This window comes from Pongo abelii, chromosome 3 (genome assembly GCF_028885655.2).
Source record: "Pongo abelii isolate AG06213 chromosome 3, NHGRI_mPonAbe1-v2.0_pri, whole genome shotgun sequence".
NCBI classification, from domain to species: Eukaryota; Metazoa; Chordata; class Mammalia; order Primates; family Hominidae; genus Pongo; species Pongo abelii.
In genome coordinates this window covers 20,989,546-21,011,362 of record NC_071988.2, presented here as the reverse complement: position 1 = coordinate 21,011,362, position 21,817 = coordinate 20,989,546, and the positions used below count along the sequence as shown (strand labels likewise).

The 21,817-nt window shown below is 37.8% G+C and overlaps 1 protein-coding gene across 3 annotated transcripts in view; it reads left to right on the top strand.

Annotated features, from left to right (window-relative positions):
* KCNIP4 (potassium voltage-gated channel interacting protein 4) overlaps positions 1-21,817 on the top strand; it is a 1,214,435-nt gene that overhangs the window by 32,823 nt on the left and 1,159,795 nt on the right.

Here is a 21,817-nt window from a genome sequence, read left to right as displayed (position 1 = left end):
AGATTTTTATTGGCTAAACTCTAAGTCACACAGGACAATGCTGGAGAGAAGCAGGTATTTTAAAAATTGTACTCCAGTGGCACATATATTCACATCTTTACTCTTAAGCCTGTCTGAAAAACACTTAGAGAAATAACATTCTTGATACTATGTTGGTCCAGTGAGGATGAGAAGGTATTTTGACCCAAACATATGGATGCAGGCTTCAAGGACACAGCGAATTATACCATCTGAAGCAACTGGAAACGAAAAGCTGTGTGGCTGGGAATCAGCAGTTTGTAACAACAGCTGGTGCTGTGGGCAGCAGTCTAATGGGGAAACGTCTCAGCAGCAAGCCTTGCACACAGACAAAACAAAATCCACACCTGTGGTTGTTTACAAAGGGCAGAAAGGGCCATGGAAGACACATCATTAATATGGTGGAGAGCACCATTAGCGATTCTAGCAAAATAAAAAAGAACATGACATACTTTGAAATTCAGAGCCTGACATTAACAAGCTACAGTTTGACAAATCGTAGAAAGAGATGGTCTCTACAATTTTGAATCTCCAGCACATTTCACAATGCCTGCCTGGCACATACTATGTAATAGGTAAATGTTTGTGGAGTTGAAATCAACATATTTATGTCACATGCACAGATGTTTATACCTCTCTCCAAAAAGGGATAGGAAGGTATTTTGTGGCTGTAAGGGAAGAATTGATAAAAACATATATGATGATCGTGGAGGTTTGGAGGAGAAAGACCTCCTGGATTTAAAGCCTGGCTCCTTAACTGTATGACCTAGATAAGTTATTTTTCCTCTTGGAACTCGAAATGTTCATAATGATGCTTATCTACTGGAGTTGTTAAAAAGATTGGATGAGTTTTGTAGACAAAGGATCTTGCAAAAGGTCTAGCACATAGAAAAGTCTCAATAAGGTTAGGTCCTCTTTATATGCTTCAATTGTGCGTCACTCTTTTTTGCCTTTATTAGATTAGTCTAAAGCAGGAGTCAGCAAACCATCCCTCTCTGGCCAATTTCAGCCTATTTTGTGAGTAAAATTTTATTGTAACACTGGCATGTCCATTTGTTTATGTGTTGTCTGTGGCAGCTTTATGTTTATAACAGCGGAGTTGAGTAGTTACAGCAGTGTCCTTACGGCTTGCAAAGCCTAAAATACTGACTCTCTGGGCCTCTACAGCACCCTGGTCTAAAGTAAACATTTTATTAGAAGATTCAACTGCTCTCATTTTTGTCTTTTTCATCTTTTGATTTTTTTTTCAAATGCGTACCTTTCTGTTTTTAATTTGTGTGTCTCCAAAAAAAAGAACCTTTTATACTTGGCAGCTTCACTACTAAGCTTTAAGCCCTGTATGTAATTTGTTACCCAGTTCCTCTGCTCATCCATCCATTCATTCAAAAAATATTTATTGAGGATTTGCAAGGGGCTGGGAACAGAGTGGTGAACCTTGAAGGTGATGCCACTGCTCTTGGGGAGCTCAGCGATGACTCTCCCCATATATGTAAATAAACATGTAAATAGAAGTGTGGATAAACCAACTTCTGAGAAAATTGACATGTATGTGATTTAAAAGTAAGATGATTTGCAAGAGAGGAGCAGGTGAAGACGTGTAATCAAGATCGGCCTAGGATGATCAGGGAAGCCTTTTCTAGGTGGGTGACATGTAAGCAGAAAGACCTGCCTGAAGAGAAGGGATAAACCAGCAAAGGCCTGGGGGAAGCATTTTAGACAGAGAGACACGTGGTGCAGAGACCATGAGCTGAGAAGGAGCCTGGCATGTCCAGGGGCTGACAGAACACCGGTAATGTCACAGGGTGTGGGAGCACTGGCATAGGTGAGGTCACAGCATATAGAAAGGGCAGGTTGTAAGGGATTTTGCATCTCACAATGTGGTCCACTAGACTATTCTCCCTTCCACCACCCACCCCTATGCACACATCCCAGCAGTGTGATAAGTTCTGTCCATTCTACATACTTGATATCTCTCAGTTCCCCCCCTTTTCCACTACTTTAACAGGCACCATCATCTTTTGGCTTATGCTCAATGTTTGCTAACTGACTTCCCTGTCTCCCAGTGACTTCCTTCCTAACCATCTTCCATAATGCCAAACGTGATAGTTCTAATTTATTCACCTGCTTAAGGCCCCTTCCATAGCTCTTGGATGAAGGGCCAAATTCTTAGCTTTGCACAGGCCTTTGTTTCATGCGGTGGCCTCTGCTGGCTCTAGTCTCATCTTCCTTGGCTCTCTACACTGAAACTTTCATTCAAGCCTTGGGGGTGTGGTTCCTGAAACCTTCCTCTACATCCACTTTCCTACATCCCTCCACCCATCTCCCCATCCTTATATTATTTGGACTATCCCACTTATGCTCAAGTGTTTTCTCTTCTCAGAAGTCTTCATTCCCTCCCCAGGCTGATTTAGACCACTCTGTGATTCTCTGTTACACTCAGAACATAACCCCATCAATACTCCCAAATGCTATAATCTCTTACCCTGCCATATTTTTTTAATAGTCCTTGTTATCACACAACATATAATGCTTATTCGATTACTTCAGTTGTCTTTTGTTTCTCCAACTAGACTGATGGCTTTCTCATAGCGAGGATTTTTCTTATTCAGTGCTAAATCCTAGTTCAGTGCTTGGCACAAGAAATTACTTATCTTAATTTGTCTGTGTGGCTATAACAAAATATCTGAGATACATAATTTATAAAGAACAGAAATTTATTTCTCAAGTTCTGGAGGCTGGGAAGTCCAAGATCAGAGAGGTTGCTAGTGAAGGCCACTCTCTGCTTCCAAGATGACTCCCCTCACAGTGGGGAGGAATACTGTGTCCTCACATGGCAGAAGGCAGAAAGGCAATAGAGCCAAATACCTTAAAAAAAAAAAAAAAAGGAAAAAGAAAAAAAAAACAAAATACAAATCAGGGTCTCACCCTGTCACCAGGCTGGAATGCAGTTGTAGCATCATAGCTCACTGCAGCCCCCAACTCCTGGACTCGAGCAGTCCTCTTGCCTCAGCCTCCCAAGTAGCTGGTCTGCAGGCATGTACCACCATGCCTGGCTACCAAGCCCCTTTTTTATAAGAAACATTCAAAGGAAAGCATTCTTATGGCCTAACAACCTTTTAAAGGCCCACTACTTAATACTATTAAAATGCAGGTTGCAACACCTGCATTTTGGAGGGGACACATTCAAAGGGCACCATAGCTCAGTGATTGCTTTTGCTAAATGAGTAGATGGTCTAACCCACCATTATTACCTAGATTACCACAATAGCCCCCACTCCTGTCTTCTTCAGTTTACTCTCTACATGATATTCAGAGGGGAATTTTAAAAATATGTAAATATAGCCCACAACCTAAAAGAATTTCAATGACTTCTTATTGCAATGAAGGGAATATATATTATGTCTCTCTATATATTATATTATATATATTATATAAAACATGTAATATATGATCTGTCTTATACCTCTCCATTTCATCTTGCACCACTCTTTGCTTTCTCTGTTAAGCTTCAGTCACACTGGCCTTGCCCTTTCCTATCCTTAGCTATGCCAGCCTTCTTTCAGTCTCAGGACCTTTGCACATGGCCAGCTCATTCTATGTTTCCAGATCTGCTCCTACCTCACCTTCTTGGGGAAACCTTTATAGCCGCCTCACTGTTGAGCTCTACCCCTTCCAGTATATTGTATTTCTTTATCCACATTATTTCTGTCATAGCTCTGACATTGATTTGACTTTTAAAATTATGCTTATTCAGTGCTTATTGTTTGTTTCCTATACTAGATTGTAAACTCCATGAACATGTGGACAAAAACCAGAACTGATTTATTCACCATTGTATACCTGACACTTAATATGGTGACTAATGCATATGAGGTGCTCAAATAGTTGCTGAGTAAATAAATGATGAAACTTTTCACACACTACTAAAAACATCAGTCAGATTCTCCATTTTCCTGACTAGAGAATAAACCCCTTGAACACAGGGACAATACCATAATCATCAAACCCGTTGAACACAGGGACAATATCATAACGATCTTTGTATCCCCAATACCCATAACAATATTCAGCACATAATAGGGATTTGATAAGTGTTCATTATAGTTTAAAAAATGAGAGTTTTGAAAAGCCAGGGATGTTCTCGATGAGTTATCACAGAAATAATGTTGCAGTTATGGTTATAGCACAAGGCAATTTCCTGATGTAAAAGAGATAAAGAAATGTTACCACCTAATTTTTAGGAAGCCAGGAGATCAGTGAGGGTGAGTTAGTGCTTTGCAAATGTTGTAGAATTAGTGACATGAAAGTATGTATTAGTATCTTCAGATGTAAAGGGAATTTTTATGTGAAAGAGCAAGAACAAAAAGAGAGATTATATCTTGGCCAAACAGGCAATGATGATGAAGAATCCGTGTCTGTACTGATGAAGACCGGAGGGCTGTGCCTGAATTAGGATCCATGAAAACATTAATGATTGAATTACAAGATGGGACCAAGCACCAAGTACTAAAGGACCCTGCTATTGCTGATGATACTGGGCAGGGGTCTAGCAGGTACATCACCAATACCAGACTCTGTGTGTGTGTGTGTGTGTGTGTGTGTGTGTGTGTGTGTGTGTGAATATCAATTCTTTCTGCCTTTCAGGACTTAGGAATATTTTCAGAAATCCCATCTCAAAAAGTCAAGTGCCTCTCAGGATTGGAGTTGTAAAAAATTCTCACTCTCTTTTTCTCTTTATTTTAAAGCTCAGGTGGTTTCATTGCGTGGACATAGATGTTAGGAAGTACTAGACAGTTAAAATGAGAGAATCTTATAACCAGTTTTCTTTTTCTTTATAAATCCATTAAAACATTTTTGTAGAATATATAAATAGCTGCCATGTTATGCACAGAAAACTTGTATCTTGTCTAATTGACAAGTATAGGAACATTGCAGTAGATGTTAGGGGTTGGCTATCTTTTTATAAAACTTCCATCTTTCATATCTTAATTAAAAAAGCAGCAACACCTTAGTGGAGACTATTGTTTGAGCTCCTTTTTTGTAAAGAGGACTTTTCAATTTGAATGTTCTAAAGTTGCCAAAATTGATCTTTTTAAATGTTAAATTAGTTCTTTGGTTAGTTGAGGCTGTCAACTCATTGTATGCACCAGAAAAAAAAATTAAAAAACTGTAAACAGTCAATAAAAAATAAGGTTGCTTTCCACTTTTATTTGGAATACTTATTTTAAAAAATGAATAGCAGATTTCAGCTATACTTTAATTAAGGCATCTTATTGACTAAGCTAGGGTAAATCATAGTAAATGAATGGCCTCGGCCCCTTAAAAATACTAATCACTTAACAAATGATCTTAAAAAAGCAAACTCAAGTTCAAATCTACATTTAATAGTAGTTTGAGTGACTTTTTTAATCTTCTGAGAAAAAGTAAATTAAACACAGAAGCTGAAAAGTAACTGGCCAAATAATCAAATTTCATTTGCCTCTTAACTCAGAGTGAGCTAGATTAGAGAGTAATGAAAAGCCTCCCTTATATAATTTAGTGCCTTATGGCTTTGATTTTTCCCAAATTACAGCTTTATTGAAGAGCAAGCATCTGTAGATGTCATGCTTAATCATGGTTGTTTTTAGAACTAAAGTCTGTAATTTCAGAATGAATTTTGAGGGAATCTCTGGAGCTTCACAAGATCCTCCTAAATGAGGCCTTATATTTAATTCTATGATGAAATCAGGAGACTGGATATGTAGAAGCCTCCAGTCTGCTTTGGTTTTGTTTTCTGATGACCTTGAAAAGATCCAGAATTTCGTGAGAAATCATGTAAGCTGCTTGGAATAAAATACTTTCATATGTTTTGATTGTGTATTTTTCTTAAAAAATGTTTTAAATTTTAGTTTGATGATAAATTGATGTAATTTAGACCTTATAGACAACACATTTACATTGATGCTGATGACTCCAGCTGCCTGTCCTGCTGGCTGGAAGTGAAGATTGGATACTACCTGACAGCCTCATCTCCTTCTTTTGGGTAGATGTGTCAGTGTTTGAGCCTTTCATCAGAGAGAGACAGTGTAGTTCCTCTGAGTTATCCTTATGAGCTCTGTGCCCTCTCCCTGCACAGGTAACTATGCTTTCAGGGTAGCATCATCTTCGTTTGTTTATTCACCTAATGTTTATTAAGTATGTGATATGGTTTGGCTGTGTCCCCGCCCAAATCTCATCATGAATTGTAGCTCCCATAATTCCCACATGTTGTGGGAGGGACCTGGTGGGAGATAATTGAATCATGGGGGCAGTTTCTCCCATACTATCCTCATGGTAGTGAATAAGTCTCATGAGATCTATTCAATGGTTTCATAAGGGGAAACCCCTTTTGCTTGGCTCTCATTCTCTCTTTGCCTGTCGCCATGTAAGACGTGACTTTTGCCTTCCACCATGATTGTGAGGCCTCCCCATCCACTTGGAACTGTGAATTCATTAAACCTCTTTTTCTTTATAAATTACCCAGTGTCAGGATTGTTTTTATCAGCAGCATGAAAACAAACTAACACAGTATATGTTCTGAACCAGTTATTGTGATAGGAGTTGAGAATACAAAGAGGTAAGCCTTCATGCAGCTTGCATACATAAAGAAGTTAACACACGAGTAAACCCAAAGCAAATTAAGAAATGTGTTCTAAGCCTAGAAAGAAGACTATGAAATAAACAAGCAGCAGAAAGTAATAACTGGATTTGGAGGTATGGGTAGGTTAGGCTTAAATAGGCTTTTCAGATGGAGTTTCTCTGAGGAGGTGATGTGTAAGACAAGGTGAGAAAGATGAGGATACCCTTAAGTAAAGATGTGGGAGAAGAAAATTCCAGGCAGGGGGAGAAGCCTGGGGTGACTGAAGAATTTAGAGACGTTTACTTGGCTGGAGGATGATGAGTGAGGGGCACAGGAATATGAGACTGGAGAGAGGGTAGGTATCATTCAGTCCCTTAGAGGGTTTAGAAAGGACTTTGAAGCTTATCCTAAATTTAATGATAAAGTGTATTATTTCTATAGTGTCATATTCTCTTTTTCTCTCCCAGTAATAAACTATTGATATGGTTCTTTTTTTCTTTTCATTTCCTTTCAACCAGTGATTACTGAACATTTACTTTGTATTTACACCAAATCCTACCTTCCTGAAGTTTAATTTTCAGGTAATAAGATGGACATTAATCTAATGACACATAAACTAGAGTTCATGTGGACTAAAACTCAAGAAAACTTATCCCATAACACACAAACTCAGAATTGTAGAACCAGTTATAACATAGTTGCCTTTGATGCTTGATCCAGTGTTCATTCTCCATTCTCAATTTCCAGTTCTTAATTTCTTAGGGCAAACCTCATTAAGGAGTTGAAGGGTAGTTCAGTAGTTTTTTCAACTACTTTATGATTGGGGAAGAAAAATATAATAAGACACTGTAGAAATAAAATGATTTCTAATTAAATTGAGAATAAGCTCTAAAATCCTTCCTAAACCTTATAAGGAACTGAATGATCCCTAACTCCCTCTCCAATCCCATTATTATTTGGAACTCTTAGTTCAGTGCATTGTATTCCAGATACCTTTCACTGTGTTTATCTTTCTGCCTTCTGTGACAGTAAAGAGAAACTGAAAAGTAATGGTTTTCCACAAACTTCACTCTAACATGATCCCACATTTTATATGATTGAATGGTGAACCTCATTCATTGCCTAATGATGGACTTGCCTGTATTACAAGGATAAGTGTGTTGCATAGGAAGCCATCACAGGGGAATTTGATCTCGACGGGGAGCTTGGGGAAGGATTCCTTAAACAGGTGACACTTGAGCCAAGACCTGAAGGAGGGAAGGATTAGCTAGAGTCACACAGTGGCAAGAATGTTCCCTCTTGGAGCAATAGGGAATGAAAGAAGGCCAGGATAGCTGGAGCTGAAGGAATGAGGGGAAGTGTGGAATAGTTCCTGCTTTATAGAGGTAGGCAGATACAGCAGAAAACCACCCAAAGGATATATGACTTTTTTGTGCAAGTGTTCATATATTCTAAAGAAAAGAGGCATTAAAGTGATAGAATTGCCAGCTTTGCTTGGGATTCTATTTATTTTTATTATTTTTTATTACAGGCAGAGACTTTTGGAGCAGGAAGGGGCCACAGAGAGAGTAACCTCCCGTTTAATGAACAAAAAAAGTTTGCACAAGAGTTAAAATGGTTGACCTAAAGTCACACACAGTTAATCCAATGTTTTTTGCCCATACTCCAACTGTATACCAGATACAATTTAAACTGTCTTTAAACATTCTTTTGTTATTATTTTTGGTATTTTTTCCATCATAACCTTGCTTCCTTATTTCCACTGTGAGTATGAAGTTGGGGAGTTAACATTTATAAAATGTTATTATTGTCTACTAAGGCAAGCTTTACTCTAAAGAGCAAATGCTTACTTCATACATGGTAAAAATATTTAAAAACCTGCTTATGTCAAGGGTTGGTGAGGATTAGGGAAACAGGAACACAGAAACACTACTGATTGCAGTGTGATTTGTTGAATTCCTTTCAAAGGCAATTGACATCATAAAGCTGAAGAGACACATTCCCCGTAAAGTTCATTTCTAAATAAAAATCCTGGAGTTATTTTTACAATTGTGCATAAGAGACATACATAAAAAAGTTCATAATAGTACTTGTCTTCCTCTGTTTTCTGTTTCTGTAACGAAATACCTGTAGCTGGATAATTTGTAGCGATTAAAAGGTTTATTTTGGCTTGTAGTTCTGGAGGCTAGAAAGTCCAAGAACATGGTTGCAGCTTCTGGTGAGGGCTTTCATACTGCCTCATAACATGGTGGAAAAGCAGAAGAGCAAGCTAGTGTGTGAGTGAAAGAGACAACTCGTGAGGGGCAGCCTTGCTTTATAGCAACCCACTCTTTTCAGTAACTGATCCAGTCCTGCAAGAGCGAGAACTCATTCACTTACTGCTCTGAGAATTAACCCAGTCCCTCAAGAGTGGCATTAATTCCTCTTAATGCCCTGATCACCTCTCAATGACCCACCAGCCAACATTGCCACTCCAAGAACCCCATTTCCAACACATGAATTGTGGGCAACACACTCAAAGTGTAGCAGTACTCTTCATCATAATGAGAATGAGAAATACTTTAGTGTCCATCCATAGGAGAGTAAATAAAGGAATTGTGATATACTAAAACATTGAGAGAAACTAAAGCTTCGTGTATCAAAGTGGATAAATCTTAAAAATGTTATAGTGAGCTAAAAAAGCAACTTTTAGAGGTTACATAAAAATATACCTTTTATGTAAAATGTAACATATTCTAAATGATACTGTTTTGCTTTGGATGCATACCTTATTGATAAATGTAAAAAGATATACACAGGCTTGGTAAATATCACATTTAGGTGTTATCAGGGAAGGGTATGCAGACGGCTTTTATAGTGTGTGTAAAGATTTTCTTCCTTGTGTTGGGTGGTAGATATTTGATTGGTACAGGTTTTGCCTGTTGCAAAAGTCTTTTTCTATAAAACGCCAGAGTATTAATGTCCTGGGACCACTGTAATAAGTTACCCTGAACGTGGTGGCTTCTAACAGACAGAAATTTATTCTCTCACAGTTCTGGAAGCCAAAAGTCCAAAATCAAGGTGCCAGCATGGGCTCTGAAGGGCCAGGATCCTCCGTGGCAGGCTGTGGGGGAGAACACTTCCTTGCCTCTTCCAGAGTCTGGTGGCTGCCAACATGTCTTGACATTCCTTGGCTTGTGGCTACATCACGCCAATCTCTGCTTCTATCTTCACATTCGCTTTTCCTCCTCTGAGTGTGTCTAATCTCCCTCTACCTGTCTCAGACAAGGACACTTTTGCTGTCCTTGTCTCACCAGAATGATGTCACCTCATGATCCTTAACTTATTTATTACACCTGCAAAGACTCTTCCCAAATAAGGTAACATTCACAAGTTAGAACATAGCAATGACTTTGGGAGTCATTATCAGATTACCACAACTAGGTAGTAAATATTTTAGGACTTGTGGGTCATATAGTTTCTGCCACTTAACATTGCCACTGTAGCCTGAAACACTCATAGATGAATGAAACAAATGAATGTAGCTGTGTTTCAATAACACTTTATTTGGAAAAGAGATGAGGGCCTGGATTTGACTGGGAGTGAGTGGCTGCTGAAGTTTGCAGTCCTGTGGTCTATGCAAACAAGTGTTATGTGTGGCAAGTCAGTGGGATCTATTGGGACATTACTGATGGCTCACTACTAATGTCACACTCTAATGCCCATGGGGTGAGTCCGATGCAGTCAACTTACATATAGATGTAAGTTTTGTTTTTATAACACACTTCTAACTTTCAGAGAAAGTCAAGAACCTACTAACTCCATCCTAAATTGTGAACTCATTTATTTGTGACACCTGCACTTTTGAAGCATACACAGAAGATGTGCACACATGCTGGTCACATGGTAGATTTGGCAGAGGGCTTTTTGAAAGAAAGGAGAGCCTGAAAGAAGTGATAGCCTATGAGTGAGAACATGTGGTGTTTGGTTTTTTGTCCCTGCGATAGTTTTCTGAGAATGACGGTTTCCAGTTTCATCCATGTCCCTCCAAAGGACATGAACTCGTCATTTTTTATGGCTGCATAGTATTCCATGGTGTATATGTGCCACACCAACATGGCACATGTATTCATATGTAACAAACCTGCATGTTGTGCACACGTACCCTAAAACTTAAAGTATAATAATAATAGAATAAAAGAAAAAGGAGTGATAGCCATGTGCAAGCTGCATCAGCCCTGCATGAAGCCCAAACTGGCATAACTCAATGCAGAGTTGAGTTATTCCCATTGCTTAGCCTGCTTCCTGAGCAGCATGATGTAACCTTGCTTTAAGAGACACAGCATGGCACCAATTAGGAAAGACAGAATGGTCCCTAGAAGGAGGTCAGGCAGAGCAGGATGCCAGCATCACCTTATACCCAAGGTCCAAATGAATATTTGCCCAAAAGAATTGTATCTAATCATTTTATTTTTGGTGGCTTTGGGTTCATTATGGAAAAATCTGGCTCGTCCTCGAGCAGTTTCTTTACTGTCACCAATGCTTTTGCATAATATTGAAGAGATAACATAATCAGAAATGCAATCCTTAATTTTATACCTGGGTAAAAATTAATAACTAACATCTATTGAAAATTACTGTGTTCCAGGTACTATGTTAAGTAATTTTCAAGTTACTTTACTTATTCTAATCCAGTAGTTCTCAATGAAGGCTTAGTTTGTTCCCCAGAATAAATTGGGCAATGTCTGGAGATGTTTTTGTTTGTTATGACTTGGGATGGAGCTACTTAGGCCATCTATTGGGTGGAGGCTGGTCATGCTGCTAAATATCATAGAATTATCAAGACAACCCCCTACAACAAAAAATGATTTCATCCAAAATGTCTATAATTCTGAGGCTGAGAAATTCTGCTCTCACCCAGTGAAATAGGCTGTGTTACTGTTCATCTTACTGACAAGGAAATAGACTTAGAAAGTTTATGTCTTCTCTCCAAGATAATTCAGGTTGACTCCACTGTTTTGACCCTAAACTTCTGCAGTAGATTTCTAGAATTTGAAAAGATGTTCGGTGAGACACAGGTTCAATCAGCCAGATTTTGAAAATGTATGCCAACTGACTTTTAAGGAAAGCAAAATGAATATTTATGGAACAGCTAATGTCTGCTAAGTGTTATATTAGATCCTGTCACATACACTGTAAGTGGTTCCTGTGGGATATCTTTGTGTCTGCTTTCTAGAGTAGAAAGCTGAGGCCCAGAAGTGGTTAATAACTTACTTATTCAAGCATATAATTATGGTATTAATAAATGGAGGAACAAGAATTTGAATCCAGGTATGTCTGACTCTAGAACCTATTTGATTCTTAGGTCATGAGCCTGTTCTCTTGGTAAGAGGTGAAGCTAGGGAGGGGACTGAAGAATTTTTTTTCCTGTTTGTTTTTAATGCAAAGTCCCTATGGCAGGATTATAACAAAGAATATTCATGATGTCTGAAATTTTGGACTACCCATGGTCTTTTCTGTTTCCAGTCTTAAAAATTGTAATTCCTAAAGGTGAAAGATAACAATGAAGTAAAGCAAAATCAAGTTAATCCATTATCTATGTTGTTAATCGCTAGGCAAGTCCCATTTCTTTTTAACAAACTGCAGAATATATTTTGAAGATATGAGATGATAAAATTGTTTAATTGTTAAAAATGAAAATTTATGAAAGAATGAGACTTCTGAAATTTATGATAATGAATAAAACTATTGGGGCATAGACATTAGGGTGATATGGGATTTATATTACTCGAAGGGGAAACGTTTACATAACTTCTTAATGGTTCTTCCATTTATGATTCAATAGTTCTTTTCCCATTTAAAAAATAAATTGCATATTTCATGATAGCCTATTATCTTTCCTTCTGTTGATTTTGTAAGATTTCTATAATTTACTCTGTATGAAAAAAAGAATAATAAATGAGTTTAATAATGTTCTTAAGCCTCTTAGCACTTACTTTTTCTCTTTTCACGCCACTATTAAAAAAAAATCAGTGCCTATAGTCTTCCTAAATTAATTTAAAATAGCCATTTCTGTTTAAGCTTTGAAAGACCAATTAATATTGAAGTGACTTCATTCAATCTTTTCTGCACTAATCTTATTATAGGTAGCAGAATTAGTGTAGCAATCAAAGTGGGTTTTCCATGTGGTTAATAACATTATATCATCAGATTTTCTTTTTGGCTTGAGATTGACTTGAATTTCAGTTATTTGTTATTTATCATTCCTATTCCTAGTCTATTCAAAGAAAAAAGAAGGGTTCCTTCTGTGACCTGCATTATCCATGTCAAAAAAATATCTCAAATTGAGAGGAAGATGGCTTCAGAAGGAATAAAGAAATAAACTATCATTCTATACTTCCATCAAATTTAAACATACTGTGCATGTTGTAGACACAATCAGAGATTAGAGACACTGAATTTCATTTTATTAGCAGTTTGCACCAGTGGCTACATGATAAAGTAGGACGTAAATGACCAGTGATCACTCCAGTTTACTTGGTAACCATGCTCTGTACTGTTGCTTAGTCATTAGACATTATGGGCAGGCCGACCATTTGATACCCTCTCCCTCCAATTCCTGCTACCTAGGACTTGCACAGATGCCCAGAAACAGTGACATTTGTGATTTCCCTGTGAACTCGCCTTTCTGGGTCCTCTCTTCCAAGGGAAAATAGGTGTCTTCCTATATGTACTGAAGTCACCGCAGTCCTGCTTCTATGAAATCCCTTCCACTATAACCTTTCCCAAATCCCTCCAAGTGTCAACCATATATTTCTGTCTACTGGTCTCCAGATATCTCTCTACTTGATAACTTAATTTCTACCCACCTTTCCAACTTCATTCTCACACCATTCTCCCACTTGTTCATTTCATTATAGCCAAATGATCGCTCAGAGCTTCTCATGCTACCAGTCCTGCATCATAGCCTCTCACTTGCCATTTCCTTGACCTGACAGTTTTTCCTTTCACTCTGTAATATCTAGCACCTTTTTGCCCTGGGATTCAGCTGGAATGTCTCTTTCCCAGAAGGCCTTTCTGTGAACATCTCATCTCATATAAAGGCCCCTTATCTTTCTCTCTCAGACCACCATGTTCTTTTATATTATAACAAATTTGAAAATATGGATTTATTTACTTTGTTTTCTCATTTTATTAGACTTATTAAATTGTAAGAACCATAAGGACAAAACTTCAAATATTTAATTCACTTCTATATACCCAGGATAACTTTATGTTTATAACTTAAGTGTACCAAAAATATTTGTAATATAAATAAATGGATGATGACATCCTCTGTATAATGAAGGAAATGTCCTGTATTCATGAGGCCTCAACTCCCACATCTTATGTGACACCACCCAAGCAGGCATCACTTCTGTTCATTCCTTCCCTCTTGGCAGAAATTTCTCAGAGAATTTTCCCATCCCTTCCCCCAGGTTTCTAACAAAGCACATGTTCTTCAAACATTTGAAAAGTTGAAAGTAATATAGCTGATGACTTAGCAATGACTCAGACACAGTTCGTAACATCCTCAAATCCTTTTTGTAATTGTGATTCTATTAAATTTATAAAGTATATATAGTTAGTTGTATCTGAGGAATTCCATGACACTTTTTGAGGGTGTGTCTATGGGCAGATCAGTGGGATCAGGGGAGGGAATAGGAGGGCCTATTTTGAACATGGAAACTTCCCCAGATTTTTCAACCTACATTCATCAATTTGCATTTTTTATATTGTCTCTCTTTGGGACTTTCAAATGACCCCTTGTATGAAAACAAAATTTTGTGGAGAGAGTAATGAATCTAGTTTGCAATATTAAAGAATGCGTAGTAATAGATTTCATCATAGCAGTTTTAACTTCTAGTAATTAATGCATCTATTATTATTCTAAAAATAAAAGTAATTTGTTCATTTTTGCAAAATGTGGGCACTGCCAGTATGTAGAAGAGAATAAAAAATCTCCCATAATTCCAGCCCCCACTTTACCTCTTGAGAGCATGAACTTTGTCTTATTTAACATTCTATCTCTACCACCTCATGGGGTGTGGACACATGAAGAGCACACAATAGATATTGTTTAATAAATAAACTACACATTGCTTGTGTCAACAACTTGATACATGGCTCTTACTTTATGTATATAAATTTATGTAATTAAAAGCAGTGGCCCTCTCAGGTGTAAGCACAAGAGGATGCGTTGTTTGAAGGGAATTTAATAGCAATAGTAAAACCAACTAATAGTGGGTCTGCTTTTTGTTACCACCATGCTTGGGCAATTCTAAACAATGGCAGTGATAAAATAGTTCTCCTTCAGCCAGACCACTCCTACCCCCTCACTTTGTACTTCACAGGTTAAGTGCACACTATATGTTAAATTTTATCCTCGGCTTTTTAAATAACATTTTATCATAAGAAGTTTCCAGCTGAAAACTTTTACAACTTCTGGTGAAAGCACTTGGCAATATATCTCAATAACTGAAAGTATTCATGATCTTTGAATCTTTCTGCTGGAATTCTACCTTAAAAGTAGCATAAAATGCAAATGAAAATTTATGGAAAATGATATTCATTGAAGCAGTATTTATTATAACAGAAGAGCAGAAGTAGCCTATATGTTGAACACTGAAGAAATGAGCTATTTATGGTACATTCATAAGATGAACTATTATAGTCATTAAAGTGACGTTTATGCACAGAAAACTCAGTATATTTTGAAGTGGATCTGAATCTGAAGCATGTACTTACTGGTCAGAATTACATGCAATGGAGAACACATAAAATAGAAATATGGCAGGGAAAAAAGTAGAAAGGTATAGATTATTGCTAGCATCACAATGTTTACACTATTCCTAGGGACTAGACATGCAATCAGAAATCAAAACTCAAGATGCAAATTTTTAAAAATGTAGTATATTCAAAGTATAGTTGTAGAAAATTTTGAAAAATGAAATATTTAGGAAAATGCAGTTAATCCACTAAATATGGAAAGTCCCTGGTTGCCAATCTTTTGATGGCCTATAGGACACTTCCCAAAAGCTATGGCAGCATCAATGCAGAGGGCCAAGTCCATTGCAGCTTTCTGGATTGGCACTACTTTCTCATTTTAGGGAGCCAGGCAAGAAGGACCTTTCTCTTTGCTAAAGTAAAGGCAGGCAAAGATGAGGATTACTCATTCAGGAAATGAATCAGTCAACCAAATTAGTGGAGAAGCTCTATTATTTTCAATAGGCTTCTATCAGTCTTATCAGATAGGACACTCTGGTTTTCTATTTACATGATTTTTTTTTCTGTTAAATTGAAGTACCTCCAAATTTTCTAATTACTTTTAAGTCAGACTTATTTTAGTAAACCATCTGCAAATTCTCTTAGTGGTTAATTTTGTGAACCCAGATTTACAGAAACAATGAAAACTTTTGATATGTTTTCACATTTGAAATATATGTTGAGATTTTTCTATAATTTAAGAAAATCTATTGCTATTAGAAATGCAATCAAAGAATTGAAACAAAATATCCCATAGGTCTGTGTGTCTGCTAGTACCATGCTGTTTTGGTTACTGTATCTCTGTAGCTTAATTTGAAGTCAGAATGTGATTCCTCCAGTTTTTTTTTTTTAATTTTCATTTGTATTCAGGATGGCTTTGGCTTTTGTGGTTCCATATTAATTTGGTGAAGAATGTCATTGATATTTTAATAGAGATTGCATTGAATCTGTAGATTGCTTATGTAGTACAGACATTTTAACAATAGTGATTCTTCCAATCCATGAACATGGGATATCTTTCTATTTTTGTGTGTCCTCTTTAATATATTGCATCAATGCTTTGTAGTTTTCAGTGCGGAATTCCTTCCTTTCTTTAATTAAGTTTGCATCTAAGTACTTTATTTTATTTGTAGCTGTTGCAAATGGGATTACTTTTTTTAATTCCTTTTTCAGATTGTTCATTGTTGGCATATGGAAATGCTAGTGATTTTTCTGTGTTAATTTTGTATCCTGCAACTTAGCTGAATTTTTTATCAGTTCTAATATTTTTTTTTTGATGGAGTCCTTAGGTTTTTTCAACTGTAAGATCATATTATCTTCAAACAATGATAATTTGACTTCTTCCTTTCCTATTTTGATGCCCTTTACTTTTTTCTCTTGTCTGATTGCTCTACCTAGTACTTCTAGTACTATGTTGTATAACAGTGGTGAAAATGGGCATCCTTGTCTTGTTCCAGATGTTACAGGAAAAGCTTTCAGTTTTTCTCCACTCAGCATGATACCATCTGGGGATTTGTTCTTTATTTGGCTTTTATGTGTTAAGGTATATTCCTTTTATACCCAGTTTTTTGAGGGTTTTTATCATGAAGGGATGTTGATTGTATCAAATGCCTTTTTTGGGACCTGTCAAAATAATCATTTGGATTTTGCTCTTCATTCTTTTGACATTATGTATCACATTGATTGATTTGTGTGTGTTGAACTATCCTTGCATCCCTGGGATAAATACCACTTAGTCATGATGAAATTTACTTGGTCTTCTATTCTACTGTGACTAAGCTGACACCAATCACAATACACATTCATTCCCACTCTTTTCTCCCCTTTCCACATGCAGAGGTGCCTCTCCCTATGGCCACAACCACCATCAGCTCATGGTGGGGTTCTGCCAGGCCAGCACCATTCAGGGCACCAGGCTTCCCTCTGGCCCTCGGCAGGTCCAGAAATGCTGTCTAAGACCTTGGCCTGTACTTGGAGACCACGAGAGTGTACTTGTTGCTGTAGCTCACTGTGGCTGAGCTGGTACCCAAGCTGTAAGACAAAGTCCCCTTTACTTCTCTTTCCTTCCCTCAAACAGAAGAAGTCTCTTCCCATAGCCATCCCAACTGGGATTATTATGGGTCACACCTGAAGTCTGCACAGCTCTGAGTCTCACCCAAGGCCCTCAGCAATTACTGCCTGGGCATGATTGCTGATTATTCAGGGCCCAAGTGCTTATTAGTCAGCAGGTGATGAATCCTGCCAGGACTGGCTCTTTCCATTCAAGGCAGTGGGTTCCTTTCTGGCCTAGGCTGTGTCTAGAAATGTTATTGGGGAGCTAAGGCTTGAAATGGGAGCCTCAGGACTCTGCCTGGTGCCCTATCCTGCTGTGGCTGAACTGGCATACAGGTTGCAAGACAAAGCCCTCTTTACTCTCCCCTCACCTCTCAAGCAAAAGGAAGGAGTCTCTCCTGGCACTGTGAGCTGTGCTGCCTGGGGTTGGGGAAGCATGATGACGCAATCATTCCCTTGGCTGCTCTAGTTGGCATCTCGCTAGGTCATGTGCATCCCAAGACCACTGGCTCCAAGCCCAGCACAGCACCAGGACTTGCCCAGGAATTGCAGTTTGGCAGTTGGGGCCTATACTGCCTTTCAAGTTGATTGAGGACCCCAGGGCACTTTAGCCCATGGTGGCAAGGCTTGCAGGAACTCAGATATGGACCAATGGGATGGACACTTTGCCTCTGGCTAAGGCTTGTCTAGATGCTCCCTCCATCCACACTGGCTGAGTTCTTCCCTGTCCTACTTTCTGAGTTCTGCTTTCCACTGTGGCAGGGCAGCACTGCATTTCAATGCAAAGTCCCATAATCACTGCACTTTCCCTCCCCCAAACACACAGATTCTCTCTCTACACCACGTGCCTGCTGCCAGGGGATGGTGATGGAGTGGTGTAGGCCATACAAAACCGTCTTCCCTCCTGTATTCAGTGCCTCTTTCCTTAATATGATGTTAAAACCAGGTGCTGCGAATGCCCACCTGATTTTTGGTTCTTATGATGTTGCTTTTTTTGTGTGAATAGTTGCTCAATTTGGAGTTCCTGTGGAGAAGACAATCACTGGAGGCTTCTAGTTGATCATCTTTCTCTGTTCTCTAAGAGTGTTTCATTTTCATTCCTGGAAGTCCTTTAGATTATTCATTCTAAAGCCCTTTTACAATTATTAGCCCTATTTTTGTTTTTGAAAATTTTCTTGCCCTCCAAACGCTAAATATATCTTTTTCCCCTTCCTATTTCACATTGTGGCATGTTGCCTAGCACTTAGGTATAAAGGAATTAAAATCACACTGAATTATGACTAGGTCAAAGTTTTAAGAACATTGTGTTACATAAATCTATTTACTCTTCAAGGATTTTTACAGCAGGAGCAAGAAAAAAAATCTGATACTTGTGCTGGAAGAAATAGAAGTTGAAGATCTCATGGCCAATTAAGTTGGTATGTAAATTAGAACCTTGCTTTTAAAGGCATGCTTTTCTTTTACTGTCTTATTAGAAATTCTGAAATACTAAAATGTAGGCAAAAAGGAAAAAAATTATTCTTATTCTCAAATCTCTATTTCTATAGACAATGCCTTTGCTATCTTTTCTTGAGGATTATAAATATCTTTTAAAAAATGAAATGTGGCTAAAGGGCATACTGTTCTCTTATAGTAAAAGTAAAGCATAAATTTTACAGTGTTATATAAAGCTTTACACAGAAATATCACCAAAGAGAGGCTGAAGAGTTAAATGCAAGAGAGAGGGGCAATATCCAATCTATACACTACAGCCAGGGTTTAAACAAATATAAGCATGTTATTTCCATGATTAAAATATTTATTTATTTATTTATTTATTTATTATTTATGTATTTTTTTGAGAGTTTACTCTGTTGCCCAGGTTGGAGTGCAGTGTCACAATCTTGGCTCACTGCAACCTCCATCTCCCAGCTTCAAGCAATTTTCCTGCCTCAGCCTCCCGAGTAGCTAGGATTACAGGTGTGAGCCACCACACCCAGCTAATTTTTGTATTTTTAGCAGAGACAGGTTTCCACCATGTTGGCCAGCCTGATCTCAGACTCCTAACCTCAAATGATCTGCCCACCTCGACCTCCCAAAGTGCTGGGATTACAGGTATGAGCCACCGCATCTGACCTGATTAAAATATTTAAATGGTTGTGCATTGTCATATGCATCATGACCAAAATATTTAACATGATCCTGAGGCCTTTCATGATAGCCTCAACAGACCACACTCACATTTTCCTTTGTCCTTACTCCTCTTCTCTCTGTGACTCCCAACAAGCCAGGTCTTCTCTCATATCCTAGAATATGCCATGATACCTCCTACCCCAGCTTCGCTGCAAACACAAGTCCTTTTTCTTGGATATTCCATGGGCTACCAACTATATGTTTACATGTACTTTGTCCTTCTGTAGTCTCTAGAACCAGGTTTCCATATAATATGGGCTGATAGTACCTTGTGGCGCTCCTTTAGGTGTGTATAACAATTTTAAGCACATTATTTTATTAATAGGGTTAAATGTCTTTTCTCTATGAGAGTGTACGTTCTAAGAGAGTGGTGACTGTATCTGCATAATTTTTATCTGAACTTTAAGTGCCTGGCAAATAGTGAACTTGCATATGTAAGGTGGAGAAAATGATGAACTCTGTTGCATAGAGTTGTTGTAAGAGGAAGTGAGACTATGTATGGAAAGGTCTTAGCATGGATTAGAGCAAACAAACTTATAGTAAAATATCTGAAACCCTGGATTAGTGATGGAGTTGGCAAGGCTTCATCAGTACAGACCAAACAGCTTTCCACCAACCCTTCATTTATTCTTTAGGGATGTCTGGATGGTTCAGGCACCCTAGAATCACCCTAGAACTTAGCATCACTTAGCAACATTAAGGCACCTTGATAGAAAAAGAGAGGTGTAAATAAGTCAATCTGAGTTTTATTGGATGTTGTTAGATGGCCACCAACTGGGAGAGTACAGGGGAAGGTTCTTTTCCCATTCCCAATCTGAGGACAGATGCCATGGGCCACTTTCTAATTAGCTCCTTTTTGTTCATGCAAAGTACAGTGTAGTCACTTTCCTGTTGTGATTCTCACTATCCAGACTATAGATACTTACTTTACTTTTGCTAGCCTAATGAAACCCAAAATATATTAAAATAATTTAATATTTGAACATTTGTGTTCTGCTAGGGCCTATTCTAGGTGCCTTAAATGTGTGGACTTATTTGATTCTTGAGGTGATCCTACTAAATAGGATTTATTATCATTCCTAATACTGACATAGAGAGGTTGCCGTGGTTACACAGCTAATAAGTGGTAGAGCTGATGCTTGAATGTAGATAGTGTAAATCTTAGTATCTCATGCTTTCAGCCATGGTATTGTGCTGATGAAATGGTTTTAAAGGCAACTCTGTTGTTCACAGCACCCTTAAATCTATATTTCAACTACCATTTGAGAGAGTTTTATCTTTTGTCCTTATCACATACCTAGAGAAAAAGAAATGTTGAAATCAGTTGTCTGTCTCATTTTGACCAAAAGTAAGCTCATCTTTCTAGACCTTTGCTCAATCAAGATTATCTTATCACCAAAACAAAGAAGAAAACAAAACAAAACAAACAAAAACCCTAGGGCGTATCAAGGTTTAGCAAGACATCTATATCAAAGATGTCCCACAAAATTGTCCAACCGATTCATCTTCCAATTGAGAAATGTAAGGCAGCAGTCCCCCTGTGGATGGAAAGCCCCCCAACTCACCTGGAAAATGAGGGAACAAAGTCGGGGAAGAAGAGAGAAGAGATAAGAGAACATGGATTAAAGAGACAGAGACAATGAGGAAAGACTGAGTCAGCTCTATAGGAATGATAGTCAATCTTCAGATGGCTTCCAGAAGCAACAGAAAGGAAAGAGATGGAGTACTAAGGTATCAAGACATTTAACTCAGCATCTTCTCTGCACTAAGTGGTAGAAGGATTTTATCCCTACACTGTGTAAAAGATTAAAGTTTAGATTTTCTTTGAAGATGGAAAAAAAACAAGTTTTGTTGGCGAGTTCATACCTTAGCAATGTCAAATAACAGAACAGTACCAAACTTTTATTTAAATTATTTATAAGTGATAAAATAACACTAATCAGAATGTAAATTTTTAATGTTTGCTGTTGAATATTCTATAATTCTCTGCATTATGTCTTTGATGACATGATTTGTTGAAAATGGAAAATGACATATTATTTCTATATTACCACTAGGTTTCTTTTTTGTAAGCTCTGTTTCCTCAGATAGTCACAAATGATGTACCTGTTATTTTTATAGTACCTTAGTTTTTAGAACAGGTAGGAATTAATGAACCATACCTAATTAACTATAAGCAAGTTTCTAAGAAAA